General features: G+C 37.1%; 1 long non-coding RNA gene across 2 annotated transcripts in view; it reads left to right on the top strand.

The window, feature by feature from the left end:
• The window catches only part of LOC134518331 (uncharacterized), a 95,812-nt gene that overhangs the window by 6,232 nt on the left and 74,790 nt on the right, over positions 1–14,790 (top strand). For both annotated transcript variants that reach the window (XR_010071931.1, XR_010071930.1), the window contains exon 2: positions 2,266–2,359. This is a non-coding gene — a long non-coding RNA (uncharacterized LOC134518331). The remainder of the gene's footprint in view (positions 1–2,265; positions 2,360–14,790) is intronic.

Here is a 14,790-nt window from a genome sequence, read left to right as displayed (position 1 = left end):
TATTAAAATTTAATTTGGGGAGGATTGTTTTTTGCTTAGATTTGTTCTCAGTTTATAGGCATTTTTCTTGAGCCTTGGACAAAAGAAGGATGGTCATTTTCATTTTGGGGGGAGAACCCCATGCTTTTGTCATTTAAACGTCTGTACTGCTTGTCCTTTATGGATGGCTCCCACATATCAGTAAAAAATAGTATAAATTTTGAATTTGATCAGAACAGATTGATAAATGTTTCTACAGAATTGAGATTTTCAGAACAGTCTAAATACCTAGAAAATCAAGTTCCTCTAATTTTCAGGTAGTAGGATTATATACAGTGCCAAGTTTATCACATCTCTGTAAGATTTGGGCCTTCATTTTGAACACCTCACTTTGGAAACCTAACGTGTTTTTATGTGATGCAATCCTGAGTTCTAGAAATGTGTTTTGTTAGTTTCTTCTAGAGGGAGCAGGAAGAATATCACGCCAATTTTCAACTTCAAGCAACTGGTGTGATTAAATGATATGCGTACCTACAGCCTAGTGCGTTCTGGGAACACCAGTATGATCTGCACACAATGCAAACTGCAGCTACTTTCCACTGGTGTACTTCCTCTCTCCTCTTGTCTGTTGAGCAAAACTTGTCAGCATTTATAAACTTTATGGTGTTCAAGATTGTAGGGAGTGCACACAGAACTGCTGGTTTAGTTCTTTAGTCTACATTTTGCTGCTTTTTGTAAGACATAAAATGATAAGTAAATGGTTCACAGCCAGTACCAGAGAAACATATAAACAGGATGATTAACGTGGTATATCCCATCTGCTTTTTACAAATGAAAATGCAAATCTACATCATAACAGGTTTTTGTTTTAGCTGTCCTTCGTTCAAAATGACTAAATACATTACCTGACAGCAGGGTTGGGGTTTTTTTTTGCTGAAGACTGTTTCTCAGACCTTGATAGATTACTCCTTTTTTTGGATTGTTGAGGACATTCCTGTTAATTTTGCTTGGCTGCTGTATGATTTAACTATGTGATTGTCAAGGTCTTTCTGTTAGTTTTTCCATATTTTTGTATTTATATTCTAGATTCCATGATCTGTAGACTTGAACCCATCTAGTGGAAAATAAGATATGAAAGATACTAAGCTACACCACGTGGAACAGACTTAAAATGTACATCTTTCAGTTTGCTGTATCAGTTATCTAGGTTTGCAGTGGTTTTGCCTTTGCTGCAGTTATTCAGCTAATAAAGACTTGGGTGCCCTTTTTTTTTTGATTGTCAACTTAAAACACACTAGCACAAATCCAAAACCTCATCTGCCTTCCTTGACGAGGAGGAGTTAGCAAAGCTGAGCATTAGGTTCAAGAACTGGGTGCAAGGTTTTATCACTTGAAGGATCAAGCTACAGAAAAAAAAAATTAGAGATCAGGTGGGTGAAGAACCTGAGGATCTGCAAAATTTCCCTAATAAATATCTAACAGCAAACCAGGGACAATAGTCTTTTCTAGCAGTGAGAAGTACCACAGTACTGTCTTAAAGTACTTAAAGAGACTGGCTGCCCACAGTACTGTCTTAAAGATTAGGTTCTGTGGTAATCTGCATTTACACCAAATTAAGTTCAATGTGAAGCTGCACCCTCAGACTGAACTACCCCTATAAATGCACCCCTGTCCATTTCAAAGTCATCCAGGTTAGCAAAGCTCTGACATTTGTTTAATCTAACCTGGCTGACCATACTTGAAATGCTCTTGTGAACAGACGGCATAGGTAAGGGTTATCAATTTCCAGTGAAGGGCAGTGTGATGAACAATTGAGAAAGAGACAGTGGGCAGTAGTTTGTGTGGGACAGCTGTTTGCAAAGGCATGTTTGTCTAACAGTGTGAATCATTCTGAGAAGATGTGCATCTTTCTGCATTTGGAGACTACCACTATGCTTACTGCACTGCTGTGACTAACAGTTTCTTTATCCAGTATGAAGGATGCTTAGGGTTGTGTTATATTCTAATATATCATTAGATTTCAACCTGCTATGGAGTGATCCTTTGTCACTTTCTTAGAATGCGGCTCTAAGCTTTTCAGAAGGTCAGGACATCTCAGAACTTAGCTTTGAATGCTTTTTTCAGAGACCTGACTGTTGAAGAGTGCTCAGATTTTAAACTGAAAGATTTGACCCACTTTGGAGAGGAAGAAGAACAAATAGAACTGGAAGTGGAAAGGTCACCTTTAATAGCACATGAACTGCTTCTTAAGAGGCTTTACAATTGCTTTGTTTCTTCCTCTCCTAGTGCTGTAAACATGACTAGCCAAAGGAAGACCTTAGAAAACAACTCAAGGAAGCTACGAAGTCTGTTGAGAAAGCAAAGAAGCCAGCTGGACCCGGTTAGTGTTAAACACAACATTTTCTAATACTTGTAGTGGAAATAATTTCTCCACATTTCTCAGTAGCTACGCATCACATATTTTGAACTGGTACAGTGAAGCAAGTGAGGGCATTCTCATACAGAAAGCTTACTTTTTAATGCATAATAATAGGCTGGGTTCTATTTGTGCTCTTCCTAAATCCCTGGTAAATAGACAGATGATTAATCCAAGGTTGAACAGAAGAGGAACATTTTAATACATCCTTTTTGCACTTAGACTTTAGCTACTGGACTTTTTGCTAAAAGAGACCCTCTATTTTTTCTTGATTTGGGCACAATTACTAGAAAAAGCACTTGTGTCAATGAGTTGAGAAATATGTGGGTTTGTTACGTAATGTCAAAATTCTCAGCCTTTTGCTTAGGAGGCTGTATTGTTTAGTGGGAATGTTGAATTGCTAGTGGTTTATGATATTTTATATTTGAAGAATCAAGGAGATGGGATAATATTGACAAGTCATAGGTTAAACTTCTTAGTGAGAATAAGTTTGTAGATATCAAACCTAACTCTTCTTAGTTTGTGATGTCTAAAAAAGGTGTTGGGACTAGGAGGTACGGTTCATGAATGTGGGTGGTATATCTATGTCTGTAATTTGAAGTAACCATCATGTATTTTCAGAGTACCTATTAGCAAGGTCACTGTAAGGTTATGTGGCATCCATGATCCCTGTCCCTCCTTTCCTAATTGTGCATAAGTAGAAGGATGAGTTGCTCAAACAGCATGCAGTTCCTTTGTTGTCCAGGGTGGTCTGCACAAGCGTTTGCACTATGTGCAGTGCACAGTGGGAGGACTTGGTTATTTCCTGGCTTCCTGATCGCTTTCCTTTTCCTTTTGTTCCTCCACTGGGCAGCCTGCATTGGTCTCCACAGTGTATTAAAACTTGCTTGCAGACAAACATGGTCATTTGGTACCTGTCAAAGAATGGCAGCAGGGGCAGGTGTTCCTTTGTCATTATGTTCTACCTCTTGCCACAGTATTTAATCTCTCTCCCTCAGTATTTCGCTGCCTCCCATTTGAGGTCTAAGAGACTTCTCTGATGTAAATCAAAGGATGTTTTCTTTTCCTGTTATGTCTTCAAGAGCTCAATTCTTCTTGAATACACTGACTCCCATTTGTAAATAGTAATTCTATCTCCATGGTTGGTTAGGTTATTGAACTAGATTTCTCATTCCGCACTTCATTTTTATTTTCAGAAAAGCAACTTATGGCTCTTTACATTAGGAATCAAGGGAAGTTTTTGCTGGAATATGTTTGCAAGCTGAAATGTTTCTGACAGGAAAAACAAAATTCTCACCTCTGTTAAGGGCTGGGATATATTTAGAATATAGTTTTATCTTTGTGCAGAATAATTGATCTCAAATTGGAGGGAAATTTGAATTCTGAGGTGGCATCAAGTGAAATTTAAGTCATATATATGCACAGCATGAGCAATAGAAAATGGTTCTTTACAAGAGACAGTAAAACTGAAGAGGTAAGAAGAGGGACAATGCAGATTTTGCGAAGGGACTACAAAACAAAAACCTTTTGTGTGATCAGTGTAACAAACAAGAATAATAAAAGAAACATAAAGTGGCAAACAAGAAAGGATTAAAAAAATTCAGTTATACTCGCTGAGCTGATTGATCTAGAGTTGCCTTTGTATCACTTGCCTTGTACTTTGAAACTGAAGTACATTAAACTACAAAAAAGAGAAAAATGCTAATAAACTAGATTTGACTTTGAATGTTTGAGCTGTGAAATGCCTTTGTTTCGTGTATTTATTTGTTTGTGATGTTATCTACAAGTGGTGACTGATTTCTTCCTGTACAATATCCATTCACGACAACTAAAGAGGGATGGGACATTCAACCTTTGTCTTTGCAGTGAGAAAATAAGTTGTGCATGCAAAGAGAACAGACTATTTACCTTATTGCTGTGTCTGTCCCTGTGCTTCTATATGAAGCTCTCAGCCTTTATAAGTTATAAATGTCATACAATATTTTCTAGAATAGGTTGAATAACATTTTAAATTATGGTCTAGTGATAAAAGTTAAAGCTGGAAATTGAGGTTGACATAGAATAGCAAAGGAAAATAATCTCATTTTAACTGACTCTCTAGGTGGTACGGTGTTCTACAGAATCACTGAGCCATTACTTGATCTCTAATTGTCCTTCATTTTCCTGTGCATTCCTGATAGTGCAGGATATAAATTGTGTCTGTACTATATTTCTGCAGCTAACTTGTAAGGAATCAAATTTTTAAATTGTTGCATAGAGCTCCTCAGACACCTCTACAATTTCAGACAATAAAAGCTTCTAAAATTTAGGGGGTTTGGAATCACCCATCTCTTCTTAGAAACAGTGTTGCTATTTTGAAGGCTTTTTGGTTGATTCCAACTCCAGGACACTTTTTCTGTGCAATGTACTGCTTCAAGCTCATGGATTTGTAATTAGGGAAACCAAATTCATAAGGCTGTTCACCATTTAAAGTGTCACAGTTCAATCTTAAGAGACAGTTCATTACAGCAATAGTATTTCTTTGTCTTCACTACAGTTACAAAAAGTGATTTCTGTATGTTGTTCTTACTTGATTCAACTGAAGCCACGGTCCCATCATGAACCCTGTAGCTTTCTTCTGTTCTGCTTTCTTTGTCACAAGTGACTTTCTACTTAGGTGGTTAATTGTAGGCTTGCTTTGGAAGAGTGTTGGTTCTGGCTTACTGTCTTAAAAGTGGTGGCCTTAAACTGAACAGGATATAGCCCAGAATCACTTGAAAACCTATTGCTTCCAGTAGCCTTAAGGAGGCTCATAAAAATATGACATGAGCTCTGAAGAGAGAAATGGAGAGACCTGATTACGAATGGGAAGAAGAACTTTCTCTCCAGAGCAAGTGATTAAGCTTCATGTCTCCATTTCCAAAACCACCTCCAACAACCAAACAAGATCAAAATGATCTCTAGGATTTGCTTTAGCTATTACAATCAATGTTTTAGTTTCCTGTAGTTTTCCATTGAATAGCAAAGAATGTCTATGTTATATTTATAAAATTAATCTTCTTTTTTTCCTTCATTGTGATCTTTTCCTCATCTCAGTTGGGTTTCCCCCTCTCTCTTTTCTCCTATGTCTCTTTCTTGAAATTCCTCTCTTGATTTTCTGAGTTTGTTTCTCAGGAATTCTCTTGAGCAAAAGTACAGTCAAATAGATTAATTTTTTTAAAAAAAAATTTTTAAATATTTTTTCTTCCCTTCATAGTCTTTATATGTTTTAGCCAGTTTGGAGTGGTATTACGTTTAAATATATGCATCATTAGTGAAGATCTGTGCGTGTACAACTGAGAGCAGAATTGGCTTAAAGTCTGCTTCAAAAGGAAATTGAGTAGGATCCTGCAATCCCAACCTGTTTCCCTTTCCAACAGCAATGAGCTGAATCAGAAGGGAACTAATGAATTCTGGTCGATTTCCTTCAGTGCACCAAAGCTCTTTAAACATATACTGAAGAAGGGAAATGAAGTAGGATTAGTCCATTTCCCTTTGAAGCCAGCTGTGTGTTCACAGTGCAAGTACTGGAACATTATTTCACTTGCCACTTTCTGGCTGTGGGCCAAACTGTAGTATCATCTTGAATTGATGCAAGATCCGAAAATACATAGAGAAACACATAGACTGCCTCTGGACAGTGAGTAAGAAATTGGTATCCATATGGCGAATTGGCTTGTGTTGATATTCTTCAGTTCTTTACCTGTTTGGCAAGGGATCACCTAATTTATTTATTTTTTCATTAGCTTTGCCATGGCCATAAGCACTTCTGTTGCCTTATTTTCCCTTTTAGATTGGCTTCAAGTGGGAGTGTGGATTTTTAATGTAACATTAAGACATTTTGTTTCTTCAGTTCTATTAAGTTGTCTTTTTGAGGGAGAAAAGTCCCACATGTTTCATCTTATACAGAATGTGTTTGGGGAGGAAGGATGTTTGAAGAGTTGTATAATACTGAAAGTTGCGTATGTGTGACTCATGCAAGTACTAACTATTGTTCTGCCTGTATATAGCACCTTTCTTTCCAGAAGGTCTCAAAACATTTTGTAAATAATGTGATTGCCTAGCACGTGAAACTCTCAGGGACTGAAATATCCTTTTGCTCCAGGAGGATGAGACTTCACCATTCTATTTGCATTTAGTGTTGCAGAACTATGGCTACCACACAGTTGAACAGTTCTGATCCTCTGTGTAGGAGATAAGCAAAAGATATGGAAAAGATAGCCAGAATCTTATCCACAGCACTAGACACATAAAGTACACTGGAACAAAAAGTGCAATCTCACAAGTACTGTGCCATTGGGAAGAAATGGAACATTTGGGCTGGGACCTTTTTTCTACAGAGATATTGGATCTCTGTGTCTTGCAGAGTCTTTCTTGTAATGTGTCCACAGACACTGCCCCTGGTCATATCTGTTACAGGGCACCTGCAATTCCCATGTTTTTCCATGCCACTGTGGTTTTTCCCTGTTTAATTACAGCACATTACTGAAGGCACAAACTAAGCTGACAAATGTGCTGCCCTGATGGTATAAACGAGGCCGAACCAGGCATTTACTGGTATGGCAGTGTCAGTTGGAGGTTATAAGTTTTTCACAGTTTGTGTTGACGTAGCTGTGCTGGCAGAAATTTGTAGTGTAGTGCTGACTCTGGGGATCAGTGGGTGAAGATTCTTGACTGCCCTTAAAGTAGATGCACACTAACCAAATTAGGGATTTGTAGATTAGGACTGGGACTTGAGACTTGGTCCAGAAGCGAGAGGAGGATCAGCGGAATACCCAGAGCACCAGAGCAATATTAGGCTGTCAGACTGAATACAGCGCAGCTTCTCTCTGAGGTTCACGTTTGCTTGCAGGTTGAGCGAGCTGCTGAGTTGGTACCAGAACTGACAAAAGACAACTAACATAAGCAACCCTTGTGTTAAAAAACATGCTAAGAGTAAATTTAAGAAAGCTGGCAATAAATATAAGGAAACTTGCATCTTACTCTGGCTGTTTTTTACCTAATGATAATACTGTCTGTAAAAGACAGTGAACGATTGTGATTGCAGTGCTAAGTTCAAACCACAAAATCTGAATCTGTATGGGCCTGCCTTTTGAGAAGATTAGGCAGTCCAAAACTAAATCCATGGATAAAGCAGTGATCTTTCTTCAGGCTGTGGAAAAACCAAAGGAATTTCTTAGTTTGCTGTTCTTTGTTCTGAGGAAAGCACAGTGAAAAGAGGGAAAACAAGAAAGGCTATGCTTGCATTCCTAAAGAGGCCTTTAAAAAAAAAAAAAACACCCAGGCAATGAAGAGTCAGGTAGGAAAAGATGAATGACCTTGAGAATTTACATGCGAAACTGCCCTTATGGGAGAGCTACAGGAAAGCTTAACAAGATCTCCACAAGTACTATTAACTCAGCCAAAAGCTAACAGAAAATTGTCAGTCTTCTACAAAGCCTAGTGAACAGTCCCAAACGCAGGCATGCAGATTAGACATGCATGACTTCTGGGGGCCCTGAGATGGAAGGGGATGCACCCGATCGGGAGAGCGGGGAAAAAACAAACAACAAAAAAAAGTGCAGAGAATTCAGTACTCCCTAACCCTCTACTCTGGAGATGTTCCCTTTTGTATCTAAGACAAGAGAGGTAGAAATTAGGCCACAGCATCACTGGAGCAGACGGGCAGGCTCTGTCTGTGCAGCAGCAGCATGTGCTTCTTTTCAGGGAGTTGCTCGGCAACGGAATGCTGTCCGCCTGAGTAACTGCAGGAGCCCATTGAAACCCACCGGCGGGCAGAGGGAGGGAGAGAAAGGAAGAAAGAAAGGAGGAGGGGGGAGAGTGAGCTCACCATTTTAGAAATTTCTGGCAGCAAAGTGAGGGCACTGAGAATGAAAAAGGGAAAACAAACTAGGAAAGGAGAGAAAAACTCTTGCTATTCAACAGAAACTCTCTGCAGAGATGTCTAATTGTATTTCATACATGCCAGAGAGGGATCTCATTTCATTGATTTTATAGAATGTGTGAGGATGCTCACACCCAAAGAATATATTACTTCTAATATGTAGAATATACATGCTTCTGAAAAGCAGAAAGTGCTTGTGGAGAGCTGAATGCCCGTACACAACCTTACTGCAGGTAATGAGAGACATCTTCCAGTGCAACTACTTGCCTTGTATCACACTCCAGGTGACCGGGCTTTCAGGCCAGTGAGCTCAGCTGCTCTTAGCCCAGCGGGACAGGGCATGTGAGCTCCTATAATGACGTCATTAAACGCTGTGCCGGGGCCTGACTCTTTTATAGTCACCAACAATTAAATTGCATCGTTGTGCCAAATGACTAATTTCTGTTAGTGTGGGAATTAGTTAAATATCACTTCATCTGGGATTTTAAAGAACCTAAGGGAGTCAAGTGTTTAACTCTCACTGAATTTCAATTGCATATCTCCCAGGGAAAATTAATGAGCTGAGTCCTAAGAAGCCTTGCTGTTTCCAAAGGAGCTTAAATTTATTGTTTGTTGTCCAAGTCTCTTTTTCCTCTCATTTATAGATATGGAGTATTCATTTTTACGTTCAGAAATATTTATCAGAAATTTAAGTTATTAATGATTTGGAAATTTGGAGTCCTTGCTCTATGGAACAAGCTTTCAAATGATTCCAAATAAATTCTGTTGTCAGAGTTGTTAAGTAAATAGCTGTGGAGATGTACATCTTGACTACTTTAAGAGTTAGCAGTTCACTGAACTAAATGGTTAATTCTCTGGGAAGTCAAGATCAGATTCAGGAAATGAGCACTGAAACAGCCTTCACTGGAGGCTGTTGCAGTATGCTTTCTTAGTGAAAACTCAAGCCTGGAGAAAATACTAGAATTAGTTAAATATCCAAACAGGAAATGCTGTATTAAATCAGACCAATATTCCATCTGATATGAAGCCAATTTTTGACAGTTTCCAGAAGCACAGGGAAGTATATTATGAATAATTTTGAAAAGGATTGCCTGTAAAGGGAGTCTCTTTCAAACTGTAATCTATTGATGATAGGATTATTTTTTTAAATGTAAGGGTTCAAGAAAATATATATCAATATGATTGGTCATTGTAGGAACTCTAGAAGAGCTGTAAGTCCCTACAGAAAAATGCATCTATTATAAGTTTGAATTATTTTTCTATGGTGAACAATTTCTATGGTGCCTGCTGGCAGGAGCTCTGCTCCCATGAAGTTGTTCAGCCACCTTTGGTTTTCCTCTAGGTATTTATAGGAAGTAGTATGAATGTGCTTAATATATTCACATGAATTGGACAGTCATTATTGTACAGGAGACTGATGAGATATTGGGGACTGAATCCATGCTCCAAGAATATGGATATGCTGTCATACTGTCCTGTTGTGTGAAGGCCACTGTTCTGCAGCAGCCAGCCACTTCTGAATTTCAGGAACAATGCTAACAGATTCAGGTGGAAGCAGCATGGATTTTTTCTCAGTTACAGAATTGGTTGATGTTTTATGGTGAGAGCACAGGAAACTCTCTTTGCAAAAAATACCCAAAGTACTGCGAATAATATTTCCATTCTATCTGAAAAAATCTGTCCTATGAGGTAATAAACCTAGACAATTACATTTCTTTTGCATCACACAGCATGAAAAGAAGCTATAATAAAATAAAATATAGATAAAGGAAATAATTTTGTTTCCTTTGGAAATCAGAATGTAAACTGGTTTTTTTTGTTGCCTTTTAATAACCGTTGTGATCTTTTTAGAAACAAGTTAGAATGTCTGGGGAGAATTAACTATCCAGATAATGGGTGGTTTTTACAGTTACAGCTGTATCTTATTGGGCAATGAAAGAAGCAAATCTTTTGGGATTAAACATCCGATGTGCTGTCCCTGTCATACTTTAATTCAAAAGTGTAGTCTTCTGGGGTATTTTTTAGATTCTATCTTGCTGCTGTCATCAAGCATATCATTCCTATTATTCTCAGTTCACTGGCTTGCGCAAGAAACACTTTTTCTCCCAAAGCCCAGGAAATGGGCCATGTTGATTGTTCATCAGAGAATGCAACTGAAGTTTAGCTTTGTATTTGACTGCAAGAGAATTTTCTGTAATCAAAAACTGTGTATCCATTCTGTGTCTGAAAGTACGGTCAGAAATTCCCAGGTTTTCCAGGATATGTAATTATTTCAGCCATTCTGATACAATAAGACTGGGCTCAGTCTTTGCTTTTCTCTTATCAGATTTACCATACTCTACAATACAATAAACGCCCACACAAAAAACAATGTTAAAATAAGGTTAAGGTGAGGACATATACTCACAAAGGAAGGAAGTTCTGAAATACTGTTTTCATTAAAATCTTCACTCAACAAGCAGAATGTTATCAAAAGATGAAGGGTCTGTGGCTGAGGACTGGAAGTATCCTAAAATTTTTACTACTGTGGTATGATCTTTATTGTACAAAATGATTCTTCGGTGATCTGCTCCATCTTGATAATCCCATCCACTATCAAAATGAATGAAAAGTTATTGCAGTAGATTAGTTGCAATACTTACTGCTGTATATTTTTATGCATCAGTAGTTTTTTTCTTTGATGTCTGTAGAGACACCATTTAAAGCTGAGAGCCTATGTTCAAATCTGAAATTCTCCGCCTTTTACAAAACTCCTCTGATCATCCTGTTAGGTATTTTAAGCTCTGAAATGCCACCTTTATTTGAAGGCTGCACTGTCAATTGTTAGTCTAACTTTTACAGACCAACATTCAGCTTTGTCGAGACATAGATTTCCAAGCACATTAACTCAATTTCATTCGGACATCACAAAAAATGTCTTTGATACAAATCTAGTTCACTTTGATGAGGTTTCCATAGATTCCACAAATATGTCTTGACACCTAGATTTTTTTTCTTTATGGACTCCCTCTTATGCTTGCCTTCATTTTGGCATGGTATCATTCCTACAATATAATTTAAAAATCACCTAGATAAATTTGAGGAATTTCACGCTGTTTTGTCTGAGATTACTTTACTGGACATCCACAGTGTATTTGAAATAGTATACCATATTCCAGTGGCAAAATAGTATCAGAAATGTAAATAATAATTTTCAATATGTTTTTTCCTATGATATTTGCTATCAAGAGACAGAATTTTTCAATTAATTTAATATAATTGGCCAGTAAGTATATTGTGATGATAAAATAGAGTCAACTGGTAGTAAATATATGTCAAGCAAAGACTACAGTTTGATAATTCCAGTAATGAAGTTGTATGGAAGTATCAGGAGGAAGCTGTAATGACCAGCATCAAAAAGTCACACCTTCTGCAAATGTTCTGTACCTTCAAATGAATAATGAACAAAAATATGTGGTGTTCATTGAGCTATCTGAACAGTGTAGGAGGAGTTGTGATCTTTTTTTCAGAAGGTTCATATGTACAGGAGACAAACTGTTAACTGTATTAGAACAGTTTCCATGGATTTTCTTGCTACTGTCACTCTTGAGTGATTTTATTCTGGAATAAGAATGTCCATACGTAGAGGGTTTGCATTTTTGGAATTTTTAAGTAATTTTGCTACTTCGAACATACATTATATCTTATTTGTATAAGCAATTTTAGGCAAGGCCTTACCTTTTATCAAGACGCCATTCCAGTATATGCAAGTTTTTATTGCAAGTCGTTATGGAAAGCTATGGTACAAGGCAGAATATATTCAGTTTAAAAATTCTGTAGAAAAGTCCAAGGTTGTGTGTATGTTTGTAATCCTGTACTCAAGATACTGCTGCTGTGAGGACCTCTGTGTTTTTTCTCATTTTACTGTTGATCTTTTTTTTCTGTTTGTTTCTGTTTCTTTCTCTTTCCCCCTCTATTTTTAATTTTTCCTCATGTTAGGCAATAAAATCAATGCATGTCCTGGTGTGAGGCAAAACAGAACCAATTTTCTTTTCAGTTGGTGGTGTGACCAGTCCAGCCCAAACCACAACAGTAAATTAACAGAAAAAAACTTATAAGGTAAAAGATTAACAGATTTTTAGTCATAGTGAGCATTTTAGTTATTGTGAATTGAGATATGTTTCTTGAAATGAACATAATTAACTGTCAAAATATGATGGCTATGAGGTTAAGAACAAATCTGATTTAATTTATTCTGTATATAGGTACCGATCCTTTGTTGTCTAAGTTATCATAGCTGATGACTTGTTGAACTGTGATGTATTACTCCAGCTGGGGAGTGGCCAGTGTAAGAATATCGATGGATCAGTTGTTCAGTTTTTCTTTAATTTTATAGGTTTTTCCCCTAGTTTTTCCTTGATTTTATTCTTCCATGTTTTCCTCTGTCTTTTTCTCATCTATGTGGTTATTTAGGGTACGATCACAGTGTTTATAGGGTTGTTTAATATAATACATGTTTTCACATTTAGTTTAGTATAAAATTTACATATGTTTGGCAGTGCTGTGTCAAATGGGAATAAATCCTAAGGAGGTGCCCCTTACTTAACCCAGTGTCTTGTGTTATCCAAAGAATAACTTCAAAGCTGATTATTTTACCAAGAGGCACCACACAGGGCAACCCTTTGATTTTCTTTTTTACTGCTCACAAGCTCTGATAAAACAAATTAAAATAAAATTTTTCAAAGACGACTTCTTTATATTTTTAGTTGCCACAATAAAAGAGATCACCTCCACATTTTTGGGTGTGCTGTAAAGCACTTTGCTGTTGAGCTAGTGTGATTACCATTTGCACATTCCTTAGTTTAAAGGAAAAAAGAAAGCTTTATAACATGGAGCCTGTATTACACAGCCCTGTCATTGTGTTTAACGTGATTCAGTACTGCAGCTGTTTATTCCCTTTTTTTCTTTTCTCTGACAACAGTTTAAGATTATTTTGGTTAAAGTGAAATCATGTTCCTGTTACTCGCCTATGTTATAAAAATCCTACCATATTTGAAAGTGTCATCAGTTCCACAAATGTTTGAAATTGTTTTGAGAATTTAATAGATATGAGCAGATGGGTTCCCAGTTTCAGTCCCTATAGTGAAAGATGTGTACTGCTGAGAACCTGCCTTTAAATAATGACTATACCATATGTTGTTGTAAAGAAACATTAAGGTTTGGCAAACTGTTTAAAAAAACACTTTGTATCATTCAACCTCTTATTTTAAGATTACCAAAGGTATCTCAAAACATGGCACAAGTGATTTAAATCAAACGCTTTAGTAGTGCTGATGAGCGTTTAACCTGGTATGTCCTGAACAGCTATGTGGGTAATTGAGAAAGACTTAGAAAATTGTTAGTGCTATATCAAGTTGTATGTTGGCAAATCATTTAACTGGGTTGTCCTGAAGTTTTGTTTGATATGTGAGAACGTAGCCATCTCACACTGGTTTTATCATGAATGCAGGAAGTAATGGTTATTAGGGCCTGGGAATCCTGTTAAAACATATACTTGAATTAACATGTTACCACTGACAGTAGCTTACTTTGTTAGCAAAGGAAAAAGCTTGCAGTATTCAGGTATTAGAAGTATTAAAAAGGCAAAAGGTATGGTAAAAATTAATGTGTTCAAAAGTGAAAGAAAAGGTGAAGTCAACAAGCGATCCTTTAGTGCATTAGAAGTAACCACACGCTTAACATGTGAACTCTGTTAATTTACAACAGTTGGAAGCAGCAAATAAGAGAACATAAAGTCAAGGCTTGTATGAAGAAGTAATATCTTTTACTAGAAAAATTACTTAAGTGAAATAACAGCTGGATTTTCTGGGGTATAAACTCTTATTTAAGCCTGAAGTAAAGCAACTACCTAATATATTGTTTTGTCTAGTAAAAATATTAACTATCCCTATACATCTTAAATCACTTATATGCACAGATTGTCATAGTTGTGGCATCGTTGCTACTAGAAACATAATATACTTGTGAAAAGAACTTTTTTTTTTTCCTAGTTAGCCTCCATTCTGCTTCACAAAGTGATTCCTAAGCTTTCTGGGAGGGAACTCAGATACACAAAAAGTGCAGAGTCAGTAGTAGTGCCATATACCATAAAATCCCAGTTGAAGTGGTATGCTTTGAGATAGAGACCCTTTAGATGCAGCTTGCATGGAATTACCATCACATTCCATTAGATATGTTCCAAATCTGTGGCCACAGTGTTTGCTAGAGACTGTTCCTGAAGACTCTGCTTCTGTAGTCTACAGCTGAACACGCATCCTCCAAGGCTGAGCGCTTGATAACCTGATATAGTTTTAAGTAACATTTTGTAGTCTTCACATGGGGAAAACAGCAATTGTAATTAATATTTGGTATTTTGAACCCTGTTCTGAAGTCCTTAGTAAGTTCTTAAATTTTATTTCTCTACATATCGAAGATAATGTGGTAAGATCAATGGTGTGCCCTGTCAGTCTTTTCA

This window comes from Chroicocephalus ridibundus, chromosome 7 (assembly GCF_963924245.1).
Source record: "Chroicocephalus ridibundus chromosome 7, bChrRid1.1, whole genome shotgun sequence".
In the NCBI taxonomy this organism is placed as follows: Eukaryota; Metazoa; Chordata; class Aves; order Charadriiformes; family Laridae; genus Chroicocephalus; species Chroicocephalus ridibundus.
This window is presented reverse-complemented; position numbering and strand designations above follow the sequence as displayed.